This window comes from Octodon degus, unplaced genomic scaffold, assembly GCF_000260255.1.
Source record: "Octodon degus isolate 3935 unplaced genomic scaffold, OctDeg1.0 scaffold00071, whole genome shotgun sequence".
Classification (NCBI taxonomy): domain Eukaryota; kingdom Metazoa; phylum Chordata; class Mammalia; order Rodentia; family Octodontidae; genus Octodon; species Octodon degus.
The window spans coordinates 10,960,650-10,979,410 of NW_004524647.1; the positions used below are offsets into that span (position 1 = coordinate 10,960,650).

At 45.2% G+C, this 18,761-nt stretch overlaps 1 protein-coding gene across 2 annotated transcripts in view; it reads right to left on the reverse strand.

Moving 5' to 3' along the window:
• Positions 1 to 18,761, reverse strand: part of Itih5 (inter-alpha-trypsin inhibitor heavy chain family member 5) — a 103,672-nt gene that overhangs the window by 18,115 nt on the left and 66,796 nt on the right. The gene's annotated exons all lie outside the window — the stretch shown is intronic.

Below are 18,761 nucleotides of genomic sequence, written 5' to 3' on the forward strand. Positions count from 1 at the left end.
TGAGTGAACAAACAAACACTTACTGACTTACATAAAAGGTGTGAATAACAATGTAAGAATTGTTTTTATTTTTATTAGCATGTGTTTGCAGTACATGTTTGGAACTGCACACATCCAAGACACATTTTTTAATTAATTCCCAAGTTGGGGGCTTGCCCTATAGCTCAGTTGTTTAAAGTGCCACTTGGGCAAATACAGTCAGGTGCAGGGGACCGCAGTTCGATCCCCAGCCCCACAAGTCACACCATACCTGCCCTTAAGGCAGCCAGAACTAGCAAAAAAAAAAAAAAAAAAAATCCTTCCCCAAGTCATTTATAGGAAAGAAATCAGACACACAGCTTAAATGTTGGATGATTTTTCTTATATGAGAAACCCAAATTACAAATAAAGAGCAAAATAAAAGATAAATAATCTGCAGTAGGGAAAGAGACCTTTCTCACATGGAGAGGGTATCAAGGGACGAAAAGGAATTTTAAATGTTACAAAATGATGATAGACTTGAGAGAAAGTTCTATAAAGACAGAGGAATTTGAGCATGAGGTTTAAAATAATAATTTGACAACTTAGAAGATGAGGAAGAGCACATGAAAAGTAATATGGATTAAGCCAAGCTAAGAGGTGATGCAGGTGAACTGGAGGGGTAGTGTCTAGATTAAAGGTATACTTGTTTGGTAGGATTCGTGGCAAGTAGAAAGAAGGCCTATGAAGCTGAAAACAGAAAAACTCTAAGAGCCTGGACAGGAGTTTCTACACTGACCCACCAGAGATCATGAGAAAATGCTGTCCTCCCATTGTTGCTGGACCTTCAGAGATTCAGGGTATGGAGTTAGGGACCTCAGACCCTCTGGGGGGCCCTGTGAGGTAAACTCCATCACATACTGCCTTTCCTGTCTCCCTGTGTTAAGTTTCCCATTGGAAAAATTAAGACAGAGATACTGCCTACCTTATCATTTTGCCATGAAGATTAAATCAGATGCTAGACGAGAAGTACTCAGACACACAATAAGCCATAATGAACGTGCTGTTATTTGTCAGCTAGTAGGAAGCAGGGGAATTTGGAGAAGCCAGGAGTCTGGAGCGGGGATTTCCAGCATGACAGCTGTTGAGCAGCCGGGTGCTCACTCTGGGGATATCACCCGGGCCTCTCCCGAGACTGTCTGCCTCTGCCTTTGCTTCCCTCCTCAGGTCAGATGAATCACACCTTCTCCCTCTCTAGCCCTGAGAAATGCCCACCGCTTTTATTTTAACCTTTTCTGAATTGTCTCTATTTCTCACTCCAGGACCGTATTTTTCAGTCCTTTACCCAACTGCTCAATCTAATATCTCATGCAACTCTTAAATTTCATAGGCACCTCAAAATACAATTTACAAAAGTATTGCTGGTGTGTCTACTTTTAAAACTGTACATCACAGTTGTTGCTAACCTCAGAGCTTCTAGCCTAAGCAAGGCTTTCTAAATCCCAACTTTCTCCTTGCTACTCTTTCTCCTCACTAGCCTTGCTGAATTAACATTCCTCAACTTGACCATTTCTTTATTCCTGAGTTGCCAAAGCAGCGAGGTCATCAGAAGCACAAAATGATGGCAGTGATGACAATGACGACAAGGGCGATACTTACAGCTGACCTTGCCTGGCAACTCCTGCTCATGAGGTGCAATGCTGGGTGCAAATGCTTTTCCTGTATTGAGGTGACTGACTCACTTACAACCCGCTTGAGTAAAGTGACTGTTCGCATTCCTATTTTACAGATGAGGCCACTGAGACAAGGAGGAGCTAAACATCATGACCCACAGGAGCCTGATGACAGCACAGGAAGCCTGACCTCAAGTCCATTCCTTGGACTCCCAGCAACAGGGTCGGCAGCCCCAGTGCTGCCGGGGCTTAACCTGCCTTGAGCTCCAATCTCCCGGTGAGCAGCTCATCTGGGAACTCCTCCAGCTCTGTGGTTGGGCTCTACTTATTTCCTTGTTTCTTACATTTCATTTTCTAGGAGCAATCAGTGGATTCATCTCCTCCAACATCCTCGCAGAAAGCACTGCATGAATTCTGCATCTGCCCAAGCCCAGAGCAGTGGGGCATGTATGAATTCAGCATCTGCCCAGAGCCCAGAGCAGTGGGGCATGTCATTAAATGCATCTTCCTGTCCTCCAGAGGATCACCTCCATGTCCTACTCCTTCCGGGGGAAAGAGTGGCTTGGAAATGTTTGTTTTTGCTCACAGGACTCAGAGACCTCCTCTCCCTTATCCTTCCACTCTTTGGAACAGGGTCTTTCCACAAAGGGGGCCTTCCTGACAGCCTCTGAGGACTTTTGTGTCTTCTCTCACTCCTGATTCCCAACACCAAGGTATGTGTTGAGGTGCATGTGACAGTGAAACTATCCCTATCGCATGCTCCTGGGAGGACACTAAGGGTCTGCGAGGGAACACGGCCATCCCTCCTCCTTGGAGCTCTTATGGCTCGGGCCTCCTGGCAGACATGGGCTCCTCCCTCTGTCTAGTTTCTGGTGGGCTCTGCTGGGACCCCTTTCTGGGCCACCCTTCAATGAGAGAGTCATAAAGGGAAATGGGCTGAGTTCCCATGGTGGCTCTCATCCCAGCTGTGTCCCCTAGGCACGTTTACGCACTCCCAGCTCCAGCCAGCAGTCCTGCTCTTGCTCTTCCACACTCAACTCTAGACTGACTCGCTTCTCCCTTGACCCAAACCAACCTGCCAACCACATCTCCTCCCCCACCCCTGCATCTCTAAGGCAGCTCAGACACCAGGTGTCAAGAACTGGAACCTTAACCTTCTTCAAACCTGTCTCTCCTGGGAGTGGCACCATGGTCCCCCTGGGGTCCAAGTCAGAAACCTTGGCTAGCCCTTGAATCTTCTTCCTGCCCAATTCATTTTTTTTAAAAAAAAGATATATATTTAGTAAATATATCAAACTCATAGTGATCCTCCTGTTTTCAGCCTCCCATGTGCTGGGATTACAGGCGCACACCACCACGCCCAGTCTCAGTCTCCGACTCAGTACGTCCCAGGGGCAGGGCGGATACTGCACACTGGGTATCCAAACCCTGTCCCTGTGTCTGCCTAAGCAGGCACTTTAGCCCTCTGAGTTATCTGGCCAGCCCTCCAATTGATTCTTGAGCTTCATATTCTTCAGCACACAGTTCTGAATTCCACACCTCTTCCTAAATATCCTGGGACCATAATTGGCATGTTTTTCTTTTGTAGTTGTCTTTAATTTTAAAAGCATTATTTTTTTAAAAGATAAAAAGAAAAACGAAGAACTCATAGTCCCACGCACCTCCTATAACTGATACAAAAGTTCAGGGTACCACAAACCTCTTCAGAAACTTTTCACTCTGTATGCGCCTGTGTACACATGTGTGTGCATATGTTTGCATCTAAGGAAAGAGGGTCCCATTTGTATCATACTGGTCAAGTTTTATCTATCATATAAGCACCGTGTTCATGTCAGTGCACCAGTGAATGCCTGTTCATCTTAACAGTGGCAGCATATTCTACTACATGCATGCAACATATTGTAACACTTCAGGATATTCAAGTCGCATTTGTATGAGGCTCATTTATTCACCCAGCTTTTTGTCCTTGACTATTTCCTTATGATAAATTTCCATACAAAGAGTTGGTGTGACAAAGGACCTTTGGGAGGATTCAGTAGATCTCTATCTTGCTGCCAGAGTTAGATTTTCAACCCTCCTTTGTGAAAAGCCTTTGACATTTCCTCGTTGCCCACAGCATAAGCGAGTTGGGGTACATGCAGGCCCATCCACCTTTCTAGTGTGCTTCCTTGCACTCCCACCCCAGCCATAAGCTCTGCGGCCCAAGCCTGTGGCACCCCATTTCCCCAGAGTACCCCATGCTTTGTTACCCTTTCCTGCTCCTGTGCACTTCTTGCCTCCCCTTTTCTCTAGCCACTGAGCTATGCTCTGTCCTTTCCATCTCTCAGGTGAGGCCACTCCTAATGCCACTGTGAAGACAGGTAATGGCACTACCACGTGCTCCCTGGCTGCCGCCTGCTCCGCACACCCACAGTGGCACCTCTGCAGCCTGGGATGACCCTTGTGGCTCTTTTCCACCTCTGCTCCTCGTACCCGACATTGCCTTCCCCTGGAATGCTCTTCCCTGGCTGTCCTGAAGCCTGGCCCCCAGCCTTTCCTTCACACCATAGAAAATGCCATTCCCTTTTGTGCACAGATATATCTGTCCTTCTCAATTCTGTGCTTTTGAGTGCAGTATTCTTTTTTTCATTCTATGTCTAATCTCAGCTGGTCCTGGCACGTAGTAATGCCTGAGAAATGTTTCCTGGCCAAATAGGTGTTCGATAAATTGCCGATCTGTCACATTAGCGAGGGAACTCCTCAAACAACAGTGCCCTGTCCTCCCCCGGGTCCCATGTGATACTCTGCACATTGTAGGCATTTAGTGAAATTCCAGTATAAGTTGTACTAGTATTTCTAGTATTATGATTGTCTGTTGTAGCTGTCAAATCTATGGAAGAGACAGAAAAGTAGGAGAAAAAGAAACAGGGAGAGAGACACACACAGAGGCAGAAAGAGACAGGGACAGAGAGTGACAAAGGACAGAGTTAGGTGATTCAGAGACAAGGAGCTAAATATCCTGGCCCACGGGGCCTGGATGCTGACACAGGAACTCCAACCTCAGAGAGACTGAGACTGGATGATGAGGGAGACAGGGCGACAGGCAGGGAGCAAGAAGGAGGGCTCTGTTAGGACGCCAGCCACAGCTTGCTCTCTGGCACCTGGGCCAGAGGGTGCTGAGAGCGGCCTGGCAGGCAGGCCGCCACAGCAGGAACTGACAGCCCCCACCTCACACTCGGCACTGACACGGGGCCTCAGTTGGGTGCTGGCCACACTGTGTTCTTCGCCTTTCCCCCCACTTAGCATGCCCAGAGCGAGCACTGTGTTGTCCCTGCCCAAGCGTCCAGTCCTCTGAGAGGGGCTGTCTGGGAGCTCAGCTCTGAAGTCCCTTGGGCCTGGAGCTGGCCAGGGCCCTGGAGCGGGGGTGCTGGGGAGAAGGCCCTGGCCAGAGTCTGTGACTTGTTTAGCTGCTGGCGTCCCGCGGGATCCTTAAATAGCGTGCTAAAGGCTTCAGCAGGGATCAGTCAGGCTCTCTGCTGGTATCCGTTCCCAGCATGATGGATATTCTGCCACAGGAATAGCTGTCTCAGACTCTCCACCCTTCTCTCCTCAGCCTAGTAGTTTTCTTATGACCTTGTAAGGCTGCAGCTGTGACTTAGCCCTGTGTGCACTGAGGGAAAGGGGCCGGCGGTCACAGTTGCTCCTTCTGGATGGCCTCCCGCCTGATCCCAGAGGGCCCCAGCAGAAGTTACTGCTGCCTACTGTGGCCCCCCACCCCCCAGAGCCCTTCACTGGCCCTGCCCCTCCCCTCCATGCGTTGGCCACACCAGGGCTCTGCCAGGCACAGAGGCCTCCACACATCAGAAGTCGTGCAAGTGGGCTTACATGGATCCTTGTGACAGTGTTTACATGTGAAAGATTAGTAGAAGCATAGGCAGGCTCTGTCCAAGAATGCAATCCAGCAAACAGGGCTAACATATTCCAAAAAGATCAGAGGAAGCCCAGAGAGACAAAGAATGTGTTTTGGGGCTGAACTACCCTGGGGGCAAAGGCACATCTTAAGGGGGGGTTGGACTAGAGTCCCTTAGGATTCCTCTCAAACCTGAGATGCCATGGTTGCAGATAAAAGGAGCTGTAGGCTTGGTGGATGGACAAAGCAGTGGCCATGTACCCTCAGCACCCTTCCCAGTGAAGATAGTGGACCACCTCGGGAATCCATGTCCCCTGGCCTCCTTCCTGCAGCCTCAGAGCTCCTTCTGTATCCTGATCCACTGAAGAAATCCCCAAACATGCTGCTTGGGTTAATAATACCCCCAAAAGTATGTATTAATAGATGACCACAGGAAACTAGAAGTGTCTTCCTGAGGGACCATCTAACATAAACAGATAAAATTGATGCTTAGATGCATTGCACAGAGTTTCCATGGAGATGCATGCAACTGGGGATGTCAGGGTAACTAGAGGGGACCCTAAAGGCCTGCCATTGGAAATTTACATTTGCTGTTGGTGGTCATAAGGATGTGCCTGGAAAGCTACACCCTTGAGCATCATTATGCTCCTGGACAGGACAAGGGCTCACATGGGGCGATAATAAGGGGTTGGGGAAGTGGTACCCTTAGGTCGTGTGCAGCCACTGGTGGGTGGTGGGGCCACAGGGAGACACAAGAGAGGCCTGGGAAGGAGGTGAGAAACTCCTGTGCCAAGCAGGAAAATCAAACCTCTGTGCCTCAAGAAAGAAAAATAAAAGCTGCACGGAACCCAGCTCAGGAGAAACAGGACTTTTACAGCGATCGACCACCCAGAAGTCCCATGGGCTTCCCCTGTGGGCAGGCGCCAGCTCCCAGGGCCCCAGTGCATGTGGGCCTGCGTGCGTGGCCCACTGCTGGTGCAGAAGCACAACCCGCCAGCACTCGTCCATACGGCTGCGTGCAATTCAAAAAAGTGCTTCGAATCCCGGATTGTGTTTGGACCAAAGGGAGAGATAAAAGTATACAAATACAATTAATAAATGAAAATGAGACGCACATTTCTTACTATTTGGCTAGTGAAGATGTACTGTGGCCAAATGCAGATGTAGACAGAATTCCTTCTGATCCTAGCTACTTAGATTCTAACAGGGTAGGGACTCCTCTCTGCTTAAAACTATTTCACAGTGACAAATTCTTTGTCTTACATGCACTTTTCTTGGATTAAAAAAAAAAAAGAAAAGTTATTCCCATAAAAAAAAAATTTTAGTAGCTCTTTCCAGCTCTGCCTTAGGTTTACCATTAAGGCTTTTAATTGTCTCCATTTAAATTCTTCAAAGCACAAGGTGGGACATGAGTAAATAAAAGTTAACTCTGCTTCAGATTCCCCACCATTCAATATGGCTAACAAATGGTCCCTCCTTTCCAATGGATCATTGGAAAGAAGAAGTATGTTGTCCTCTCGAAGGTGCCTGTAGCTGAACTCTTGGAAATGCGGCCCCCTTTGTGCCTTTATTCCCAAGGAAGGCAGTGTCCAGGAGGTGGCTCTGCGCTGTGTGCTGTGAGCCCTGCATTAGACTGCATTCAGGGCAAGAGATGGCCCCCCGCCCCACCCCTCCTTTCCCCTACATCTGCTCTATAAAACCGCACCCAAGTACCAGCAGCCTTTTGTCCAGCCCTCGAAGGGCTGAGCATTCCACTGTGGTAACTACCGTGTAGTGAATGATGCCTAAATTCTTTCCAAGTAGAGAAGCACTATCTAATAAGACTGTCACAGACAGCAGTCAGTGGAGCCTATGAAAACCACAACCACTCCTCGCCCTACCCACCACTTCCGTCAGGGAGCCACCAACACAGTTCTTCTCAAATACTGTTTTTCTGTCTCAACCACACTTGATGGGCACTGCACAGAAGGGTTTTCTACACACACCCTATGCAATGACATCACAGATGAACCCAATTTCAAGGGAACCAGTTATTAACTGTCCTAGATTTTCAGTGCAGTCATGGGCTGTTTCACTACCTATGAGTCCCATCACCCACCTCATTCTAAATGTTTACCAAGGAGTTAACGTTTTCCTTTTCATTGGTCCTCATAGTCCTTTTAAATGAGCTCAAAAGAAAGATTTTTAACATATGTGCCTTAAGGGCCAGCCAGATAGCTCAGTGGACTAAAACCCCTGCTTAGACAGGCTCAGGGACCTGGGTTCAATCCCTGCTGTGCCTTGCCAGCCCTTCCCTGGGGGACAATGAGACTTGGATTGAGACTGGGTGTGGTGACACACACCTGTAATCCCAGAGCTTGGGAGGCTGATAACAGGAGAGTCACACAAGTCCAATCTGTGTAGATCCTGTACTAAATTATATATATAGCGCCAAACAGGGAAATCAAACTCTTTCTGCAAGTCTGATTAGAGCCATGGAAGGGGATGGTAATTATCAAATAGATACACTGAAAACAGCCCTAAATTTCTGAAAAAAGATTTGAAGAATGAAACAAGTCCAGGACAAACTGTGCCTACAGGTCAGCCTTTAACTTTCCAAAGGAGAGCAGCACTGAAGGACTCAAGTGTAGGGTAGGGAAAACACCTTGTAGATCCTCTTGTGGGCCCTTCCTCTTCATCCTGGCAGAGCCCACATCCTGCTCCTTGGTAAGGGGCAGTATAGCTCTGTTCAGTATGCACAGAGAGATGACAAAAACTAAGGAGCAGACAAAAATTTAAAAATAGCCTGAGACTCCATCAAAGTTAGCAAAAGATTCCCATTGTACCTTAAACCACTTGTCTAAGCCCACAATGAGAATGCAAATTTTCACCGTCCCACCCTCAGCCCTGGGACCTGTCCTGTGCTCTGCAGGCACCAGCCCAGCGTTGCCCAAACCACGTGGAGGTGAGGAGACAGTGGCCACGACTTGCTAGCGAACAGCGAGGGTCTATGGGTATCAGCTATGTTTCATTCGAGGCATTTTAAGACCATCTCATTTCTAGGTCACAGCAACTTAATCTGTGAAGACAGCATCAACCTGTACCCTGAGAGCCTTCCAGGGACTTCCTGGGAAGAATCATCCTGAAAGCACACCATTATTAACTGACTCACCAAGGAATCAAAAATTCTTTTGAATCTCAACTTTAGGATCAAGGCATGAGTGAAAATGACTATTTTTCTATCATATTTTTATATCTATATGGTTGCTATACTTAAAAATATTCAGCATCAGATTGGCTTCAGAAAGGAAACCAAAATATTTTTTTAAAATGCTGTTCCAGTGTCTACAGCATACATAACATACCAAGGAGTGCAGTGATAGCGCAAGAGGTAGTTTCTTCTTTTTCTATCACTCTTCCATAAATATCTCCTGAAACGAACTGCCTTTTATAATTTATAAAATTAAACTTTAAGAATTAGAAAGTAACCAAAAATAGTATCTCCATCAAAATTTGAAGGAACTTGCTAAAAAAAATGAAAGCTATTTTTCTACTAACCAAAATGTTATTTCTCAAGGAACCATAGAAACTAATCATCTTTTTCTACTTAAGTAGAAATTTGGGATAGAAGTCATCATATTTTTCAATACTTTGACACTTCTTAATAAACACTAAATAATAGCTTAGAATTTGAATTAGAAGTAAATACAGAAAACAGTTTTCTTTTGCCTTAGCCTTTTGATGTTCACACTATTATGGAATGCATATATCTTAAGCTAAGCAAAGCCACAGGAGGCTCATATTTAAAGATACGTGACTCAGCTATCATAATTTTATGTATTATTTTAATTCTAACCTCCAATGTTCTTTCAAAATGGTATTCAAGTGCTATGTAATCTTGCAACTCTCTCTCTCTCTCTCTCTCTCTCTCTCTCTCTCTTTTAATAATTTTATTGAGAAACAAATAGCAATGAGACAGTTTCAAAACCGACTAATAGGACAGTTGCAATAATTAATACATTGCATATTGTTGTCTTCATAGTGGTTATTCATAGTAGAAGATGCAGACATGATATCTTGTCCAAACACTATTATACAAATCTTTCTTCTCATTGAATTGAGAGAAAGTAGCTGTATATCTATCCTATTTTATATATACAGATACAAAATGGTCCTTCATTTGTATCCCCTTTTTTGTTTAGTTTTGTCAGAAAAGGGTATTCCACTGCCATTTAAATATTGTAAGTGCATGAATTCAGAAAAATAATCCAATATACTCCAGTAGTCCACAATAGTAGTGGGTTATCCATATGACTGGCAGTGTCAGAAGTTGTTGACCTGAGCCCTGGACAGCTCAGCATACTAATATGGCTTTACTTTTCATACGTCGTTATTATACTTTTCTGCTGGATGGTTAAGACCAAGCTAAAGTGAGACCTATATAACAAGAAATGTAACTTGTGTGTCTGACAATGTCAGTCAAATCCCCTTAGGATTTATCCTGAAACCCTGTACCACATTTTGTAGATCCTTTGTCAGTGTCAGCCATGTGGATGAGTCACAGCCATTGCTTGACCAATTTGCTCTCTGTGAAAGCCTGAGAGAATGTTTTCTCTCCATGTGACTCTCCTTAGGCACACTCTACATCATCAATCACTTTCCTCTGTGACCCCATAATCTCCTTGATCAGAAAATTTGGGACATCACTGAGTTACAGGATATTACAGTACAGGTTCTCTTATGTCCTGAATCCTCACTGATCTTGAAAGGCTAGGGCCAAAATGTTGGCTGTCCTTGTAGCCCTTCTTTTTCTCTAATATTTGATCTGCAAACTTGTTAACCCTCCAGAAGAGAAGCTTAATGATATTATTAACCTATAACATAGGCAGTTGAGCTTAACCTCACTATCTGTCTTAATATCAAACATCTTAGACATAGCATGGAACAGGTATTTTACATCAAGTATTGATATGTTGCAACTCTTTTTTGTACCACATGCTTCTATAGCAATTTATCTAATCTGTTTAAAAGTAGAAAATACTTAAGTCTTCATAGTAAGATAAAAAGCATCTTTATAATAAAGGCTCTGATTTAAATGTGAATATCACTTCAAGTCTGTTTCTAAACTACAATAAAGATTGTAGCTTACAGATTAAAGCTTGCTAAGTCCAGCCTTAACTTTTTGAAAACAAGGTTTAATAAGCTTAGCTATGAGAATATTTTTGAAAGGTAAACATGACTAAATCTCTTATCAGTCTTTGTGTGTCTATGACATTGCTTTACGTATAACTCAAGAAGCACACTGTACTGTATCTCATGTTAACCCCTGGTTCATGTCAAGATTAATTATCTAGCATTTAGATGTTTCTTTAACAAATGTGTCAAATATTCATCTAATAATTGCATGGTACATTTTTCCTTTAGAAAGTTCATTTCCAATATTATTTCCTTGATTCTTTATGATGTCAGTTATAATCCATTTTTCATACATGATGTGTTAATAACTCAAGGCTCAGATTTGTTTGTACCCTCTTTATGGGAGATTAGTACTCATAAAGACCCACACTCATTGTCAGTCTCATACTTCTCACTCTAGCCAACAATATAACCTTACCCTTGGTTGCCTTACCAAGACTATGTGTTGCCTATGAGGGCTCCGCGTGGTTGTTCCCAGGAATAACTTTCTGCTCAAGCAGGAAGTGCAGAAGAGGATGCTGACCAAGAAAAGTTCACCTATATGTACAGATTTCCTTCATAACTGGTATCTTTCATCCACTGTTTTGATGTGCTTGCTGATTTCAGGGATTGAGTTCTGGGTCTCCAATTTCTGGTCTAAACCCAACTATTTATGTTGCCCAATTGCATATTTGGGCTCTGGAACCATGCTTCATGCTCTACAAATTTTTGTTGTCTGCCTCTCTGACTGCCTTTGACTCATTGAACTCCCCCTAAGTCTGAGTTCTCATGATTCCTGTTGCTCTGGCTTATGCGCTCCCTATGGCTCTCCGGCTGGACAGATATCAAGAACACGTAACACTGAGATATGAAGAAGCTGTAAAAAACCTCTAAATGTAAAACCATAAAACATTTATTGTGAAGGACCCTCAGGACAGCTGACTTTGAAAGAAGAGCATTCATCTCCATTTGGGCTAAACCTAGCTCCAACTCCATGTGTTCTTATGTACAGATTTGGTGAGGATGTTTCTTTACCCTCTTAGTTGGCTTCCAGCAATATAAATGGGTCTAGCTGAGGTGCTGAAGTGTAGTTTTGAAAGTAATGCAACAGGACAGTGATGTCCCACCTATAGCTCTCAACTAGCATGCATGAGCTTGGCCAAGTGACACTGCACTGTTGGCACAGCAAAGCTTGAGAAAGGACCCATGATGTCTTAGGGCATGCAGGCTACACATAAAGGCTGAAGCACTGACCCCAAAGTATAAGCTACTTCCTCACACTGTGTTACACATGCTACTCTTTCTGCACAGCCCTCTGTACACTGCACAGGTGCTATTGTGTCTCCTAGCCCTACTCATAGCACTCGCATACTTTCCACTGTCCTCACAGTCATCCATCCCAAAGCCACCGGAGCCCCTTTACATATTAATAAACTTGGGTTTGGTACCAGGTTGAGGCTTTTGCTCTGGTTAGCCATTGTTCTGACTGTGCTTAAGAATCCCCTTGATCCCCACAACTACAAGTATGCATTTGTTTCTTTATTCCCGCAGTGGATTGCACTAGAGGTGTTAGATTAGAATTGTTTATTATAATACCAATAACTTTTCCCTCATATTATACATGTGGACTCCTCTAAACCTCAAACCTGTACATTGGTGCCACTGTTTCTCTTTAGGGTTTTCCCAAGTCCACATCTCCAGGCTTGGCCTCTCCTCCAAGCTTTCCCACTGGACACTTTTATCACCCCACTGTCACTCTCAACTTCATTTGCTGCAAACCTTGTACATAATATTCTTTGTCTCAAATTGGCTCGTTTTTCAGAATTTCATATTGTAGTCCCCAGTCCCAAACTCTTAAGACTTTCTTCTTACTGTCTTGCTGCCCAGATCCAGCCTGTGCTGAACTGCAGGCCGGTGAATTCTTTCTTTGATGGGGCTTGATTTGGGAAATCTTGAGTAGCCTCTACTGGTGTCAGGACCTTTCAGGAATTTCTGCTAAGCACCTCTGGGTTGTCAATGAATTATAGGAAGGTTGTCTGAGAGTCCCTTGATTACATGGTTGTATAAATCTAATCTCCACCCAAAGATTTATGGTTTTATTTGGGTCTTTTGGGTATAAAGGAGGGCCCTGCCAAGCTCATAGAGAGCCCAGTTCTATGTTATCATCTCACGTCAGCTCCTTCTGCTTATTTCACTGCAGGTGTGGTCGCATCTGTGCAAAGGTCTCATCTCGGGCTGAGCTCCATACCAGGTGGGCCCACAGTCTCATCTGCTCTTCCTGTGACAGCTTTAAAAGCTCACACCGAGGACACAGAGATGGGCCTTCCTGGGGACAAGGGTGAGTGGTGTCAATGAACCACCTGGAATAATTTATAATATAAGTGGGCTTTCTTGAGGTGGCTAAACTTGGGACGGGGGCAAGTGCAGTGCCCATCAGCTCCACCAGAGAATGCAGTGTGCTGTTGCTCCATGACCTTCTCGACATGCTTGGAAGCAAGGTCTCTCTGCCCTTCATCCAACCTCCTGCTTCTCTTTCTCCCCAAAACAAGTCTGAGAAATTAGAGTTCCCTTGTTCCAAGGCAGGTACAAGAAACTAGAATGCCTCCAGACAGCCTCACGTCCTAGTGCGCTAGTCAGCTTTCTGTTGCTGTGGCAAAGTACATGACATGAAGGGGGAGGGGTTTCCCTTGGCTTGTGCTCTCAGAGGTTTTGGTTCACGGCCAGCTGGCTCTGTGGCCTTACACTAGTGGCCAGGCAGAGACAGCATGGTGGGAGGGGAAGAAGAAAGCTGTTCTCCTTGTGGTGACCAGGCAGCAGCAACAGAAGAGAAACGCCAGAGAGGACTGGGCTGGGGCCAGATGTAGATCCACCCCCCACATTTAGGGCCTAGTTCTCATTTCCATTGCTCCCAAAAATGCCATCAGAATATGATCTCATCAGGGGACCTGTCCCCTTGGCAGAGTCAGAGCTCTCCTGATCTGGTCACTTCTGCCAGTGTCTATCAGCTGGCAACTGGGTCTCAACACATGAGTCTTGGGAAGATTCAAATCTAAGCCATCAGGTCCGCCCCACTTGCCTCCCGCTGGCCTCTTTAACTGTAGACACTGCAGTGTGGACTGTGCCTCCTTACCAGCTCAGCTCGGCACTAATGATCTGTTTTAAGGATCAAGATGGTGAGGAAAGCCTCCAAGATGTCTAGTGCAAAATATGACCCGATACTTCAGACTATAACACATTCATTCCTTCTCTTCATGTTTTTCCCCAACCAAGAACTCACTCATTTTTTTCCTGCAAAGAAAACTGAACTCCATCTCCACAGACCGGTTCCTTCTGGTTCCTTCTTACTCCACCCCTGTCATTTCTGCTACCTCAGCTCTTTTTTTCTCCCCCCTTTCTTCCCTGTACATGACAGGATGAATTTGAATGATGTATGATTGTTCCATGCTTCCTTCCCCAGCAAAATTCTGAAATCCTTTATTAAAATATCTTATTTGAATATTCTTTCTCTCTTGCCTCCATGATGGTGCATGTGCTAGCCATCTCTCAGTCTGCATGGGTCCTCTGCCTCCTTCTCATCCCAGCCAAGTGACTAACTTCTAAGGGACCTTTGGGAGTCATTCATTACCCCCACTGCTTTCATCCCACCCCACAGTGCAGGGACTGGGTCTTACAAATTTACAAATATCTGTTATACAAAGCACTTCACATACACGTTTAGTCTGGTTTTCTCTTCTCTAGGCTTCTTGAGAGACCAGCTCTAATGTATCTTCAAATCCCCCATGCCTCTCACCTGTCCAACAGTACACATCCAGTGTTTGTCTCTTTCTCTGAGAATCTGGAGTCTGGAGTCAAAGCCAAGATGAAAACCTGAGGGAGTCAGGTATCCTGAATGAGAGCAGAGGCTGGCTGTTCTGGCATTGACCGCTTTGAGGAATTTTACTCAGATGCAATTCAATCACCAGCCCAGCCTCTGCAGTCCCCATAATGACAAAGCTTTCTGATACTGTGATAAGCACGTCCAGCTTTGTTATCTCATTTAATTCTCTTTCACTTACAGCGTTTATCTCACTGTTACTTGTAGCAAAGTTTCCTTTCAGCTTCTATCTAGCCCTTTACACAAAAACATTGCCAATTCCAGTGTGAGATTTGAGTGCAAAATTAGGAGACTAGGAAGGGAGAAGATGGATTTCTCTCAGACACTGACAACTGGTCCGGGTCCGCAACCTGAGCAGGTAAAAATGCAAGGCACTTGCCACTCTCCGCTGTTAAGTTTTCCTCTGTATGACAGCCATCTAGCGTCTGCATTCAGAGACAGGCATTCAACATTTTGCAAACACAATCTCATTTGGGTAGCTCTTAACTGTTCCAGCCAGAAAAAGAAAATATTTTTAATAGCTGCTTTGGGTTGATTTAAAATAATTTGTATTATAATTGTGGGACAGAGATTTTTTCTTTCATAAATGTCTGTTTTCAATGGTGATGTGGAACAAAAAGTATTTTGACCTCTGTCTACAATTTATTACCTCATAGTCTGAGTCAAAGACAAAAGTGCTATCTTCTCTACCCTGCCCCACGTCCTAGATCTCTATTTTATAATTTATTTCTGAAACATGCATTTCCTAGCAGCAGTGTTTTGGCAAGGGAAGCTCAGTGGACAGAGCAAATACTGTCAACTGAAATGACCCTAGTCACATGCCAATTCATCATTGTTTGAGCCAACTATGACCCAGGGTCAGAATCCCAGCTGCTACTTGTGTTTAACAAATAAAGTTTTATTGGCACACAGCCACACCCACTTCTTTGCATTTTGTGTATGGCTGTTCTTGTACTACAATGGAGTTGAGTAATTATAATAGAAACCATACGGCTTGCAAAATTTAAGATATTTAGTATCTTAAGGGAGTTTGCAGAAAGGTTGGAAATCCCTACTCCAGAAAAGCAAAAAGAGGGAAGCAAAAGTCTTCTGTTGTTTCTGGGGGCCATGCTTCGAGGTACTTGTAAGTTCCAAGACTGTAAGGAGCTATGTATGTGCCCCCAAGGCATTCTATTGATCTTCATTTGTGTCACAGTCCTATCATACTTACTTTCTGATCTCAAAGTAGAGGCTGTCCAGCAAGATCTAATTTAGTGGGGTGCTTGCATCTCTCTTCCTGAGTCCTGCTTTGTTCTGAGAGCTCTGTTCCCCTACTGAGACTGTAGGCCCCTCAGGCCTTTTGAGTGCCTGCACTTGCCCACCACTCTTCCTGCCTGCTCAGGGAACTCCAGATTGCCCCCTTTGATTCCCATTCCCAGAAGCTACTTTCTCCATATCGTAACATCTCTCTAGAATTCTCTCTCACACAGTGGGGCAGGCCTACCCCACATGTTCTTGAGGAGAAAGGCCAGACTGTCCCCCACATTGCATGTCAATGGACTTCACAGTCATGCTCCTTCCTCACTCTCTATATCTGTCAGCCCTGCCTGTCTAAAGCATTATAAAAAGGAGTGCGGCCAGAGCCTCTGCACATGCCCCTGTGTGCCTAATGGTGAACACTAAAATAGTACTCACTAATTTATGGGTTGGAGCAGAGCAGCTCCATTAATGTTTTACAACCTCCAGCCACTAGCCGCGGCTTTGAGGCAGGTAGGTGGCTTCTGTGTGCGCTCACCTGCAACACACAGCTTTCCCCCATCGTGTTACTCAGTAACAAGAATCATAGAGCTTCAAAGTTTCAGCAGTGCTCTGAAATTAGGTTGTCATCTGTGTCCACCATTATTGTAAGGTGCTGTAGGGTAGGGTTGGTGTGTGAGCTTGAACTCTAACTTTCTACTCATAATGCTGTTGTATCTCCTTCCCATCTATCATCCTCTCATCTGTAAAATGGAAGTGGTAATGTCTACTTCACTGGAGTCTTTAAAGATGAAATGCAGGGCTAGGGATGTGGCTCAGTGGTGGAGTTCTTGCCTTACATGCACAAGGCCCTGGGTTCATTTCTCAGCACCCCACCCCGCCAAAAAAAAAAAAAAAAAAACCCAAAAGATCAAACACAAAAATGGACACACAACCCTCAGAGTGCTTGCACATAATCAGCATTCAAGGGTATTAAGTATGTCATAAAAAACACATGATAACTTTATTATTTGTGTGCTGCTTGTTTTTCAATAAACATCATTACCTTGTACGCATTAGGTGTTGTGTTAAAAGCTGTGATAGGAACCATAATGTGCACAATCATGAGGCCTCCAAACCTATGGAGTTTACAAACTATTCACGTGCAGGGTTATACAGACAATGTCCAAACTGCTCCTAGGAGACCAATTTTGAACAGCAAAGAAGGCATGATGCCCTGGAAGATAAAACAAGTCCATGAATGAAGTATGCCTGGTATACACATCACAATTCTCCTATCCACCAGTTCACACTCGTTTTACCTTGGCAATGACAAATATGTTGTGCTTGCCCCTTACCCTCTAGTGTTGCTGACCAAGTAAGAAAGAAGACAAACCTCCAAGAGCTATTTGGAAAACTAGCTTTGGCACAGACTGGCACAGAGCTCAGAAAATTTTGTAGAAATTTACAACATGAAAAACACCTGGGAAACGATCCATTAGTCATTGCCTGGATGCCAGAGATCTTTTTGCCAAGTTTTTTAGCATGGAGGTGAAAGTAGAACATCTAATTATATAGATGGGGAGAAGAAAAAGAAGTGTGGGCTACAGTCCAGGAAAAACATACTTTGTAGACAAGAGAGCATCCTTACTGTTCCTAAGGAATACGTATTTGCAAATGCCTACGCCTTCCACACACAACTAACAAGAAAAAAGCCTGTCTGACCACATTTTACCCTGCTTTGTTTCTCTTCTCAACTCCCATGGGAGGCAGAAATCCTCCCCGCAGCCCCAGAGCCATCTTTCAGTACATTCATCTGCAGCACCCTGTAGGGGAGGAACCACCCAGCCAAGCCCCAACACCCAGCAAGAGGCTTTGGCCACTCCTGAGCAGGGGAAGCCTGGCTTCAAAGCCACATCCCCCCTGGATTAGAACCAGAAGATGCCAGCTGCATACGGCATCAGGGGCTCTGGAGGCTGATACACCGCTTACTAAATATCACTGGAAGGTCCAAGGAGTTTTATAATTCTTTACAAATCTGTTGTTCAAATCACTACTAAAAACCACAGACCCAACTCTGTGATCAAGCCTCCATCTATTATTAGTCAAGTTGTGTACCTCAGTGTTGCCATCAGTAAATTTAGCCATTAATTTCCATCAAAGATGAGAAAAGCCTAAATGTCCAGAATCACAGTGAATAATTCTTAGTAGAATCCATATGGACCCGTGACAAACGCCACCTGGCCCTGTGCTTGTGGTCACTGTCCCCTTCACTAATAGGACCAGCATCCCATGCATGTCTCCACAAAGAGCCAGCTGCAATCCCATTTAGTGCACTGGCCTTAGAGAAGCTGTGAGTTGCTGAAACAGTCAGGCCCACTCAAGGTGGCAAGGGCTTTAAAAATTGCTCAGACATGTGTGTGGCTGGCCAAGGGTGATTCTCCTGGAAAGGGGCCATGCTGGAGCGAGGAGCCAGCAGTGTGCATGCTAGACTGTCAGGGAAGGGGAAAGAAAGGGATTTTCACATCAGGAATGAAGGGAGAGGGCAGAAGAGCAAGAGGCCTGACGTCTGTCACTGCACTGCTCTTGCACAGAGCAAAGAAATCCCGGCGTCCACAAGGCAGCCTTCTCAGGGGGATTCCGACACGTGGCGTGCACTGGCACCTTGTTCAGTCCCACAGGCTAATGCAGCTTTACCGCACCATGGCTCACACGCAGCACGATTTTGATTCAGAGGTTTCAGAGGTGGATCAGGGACTGAAGCCTCTGTCTATTATTAGTCAAGTTGTGTACCTCAGTGTTGCCATCAGTAAAATAGGGAAGACTGGGCCGGCCAGATAGCTCAGCAGATTAAAGCAGTTGCTTGGGCAGAATCAGGGACCGGGGTTTGATCCCCTGTGTGCCATGCCGGCCCTGCCAAGACTGGGCGTGGTGGCCCGTGCCTGTAATCCCAGCCCTTGGGAGGCTGAAAACAGGAGAATCTTTGTAAATCCAATCT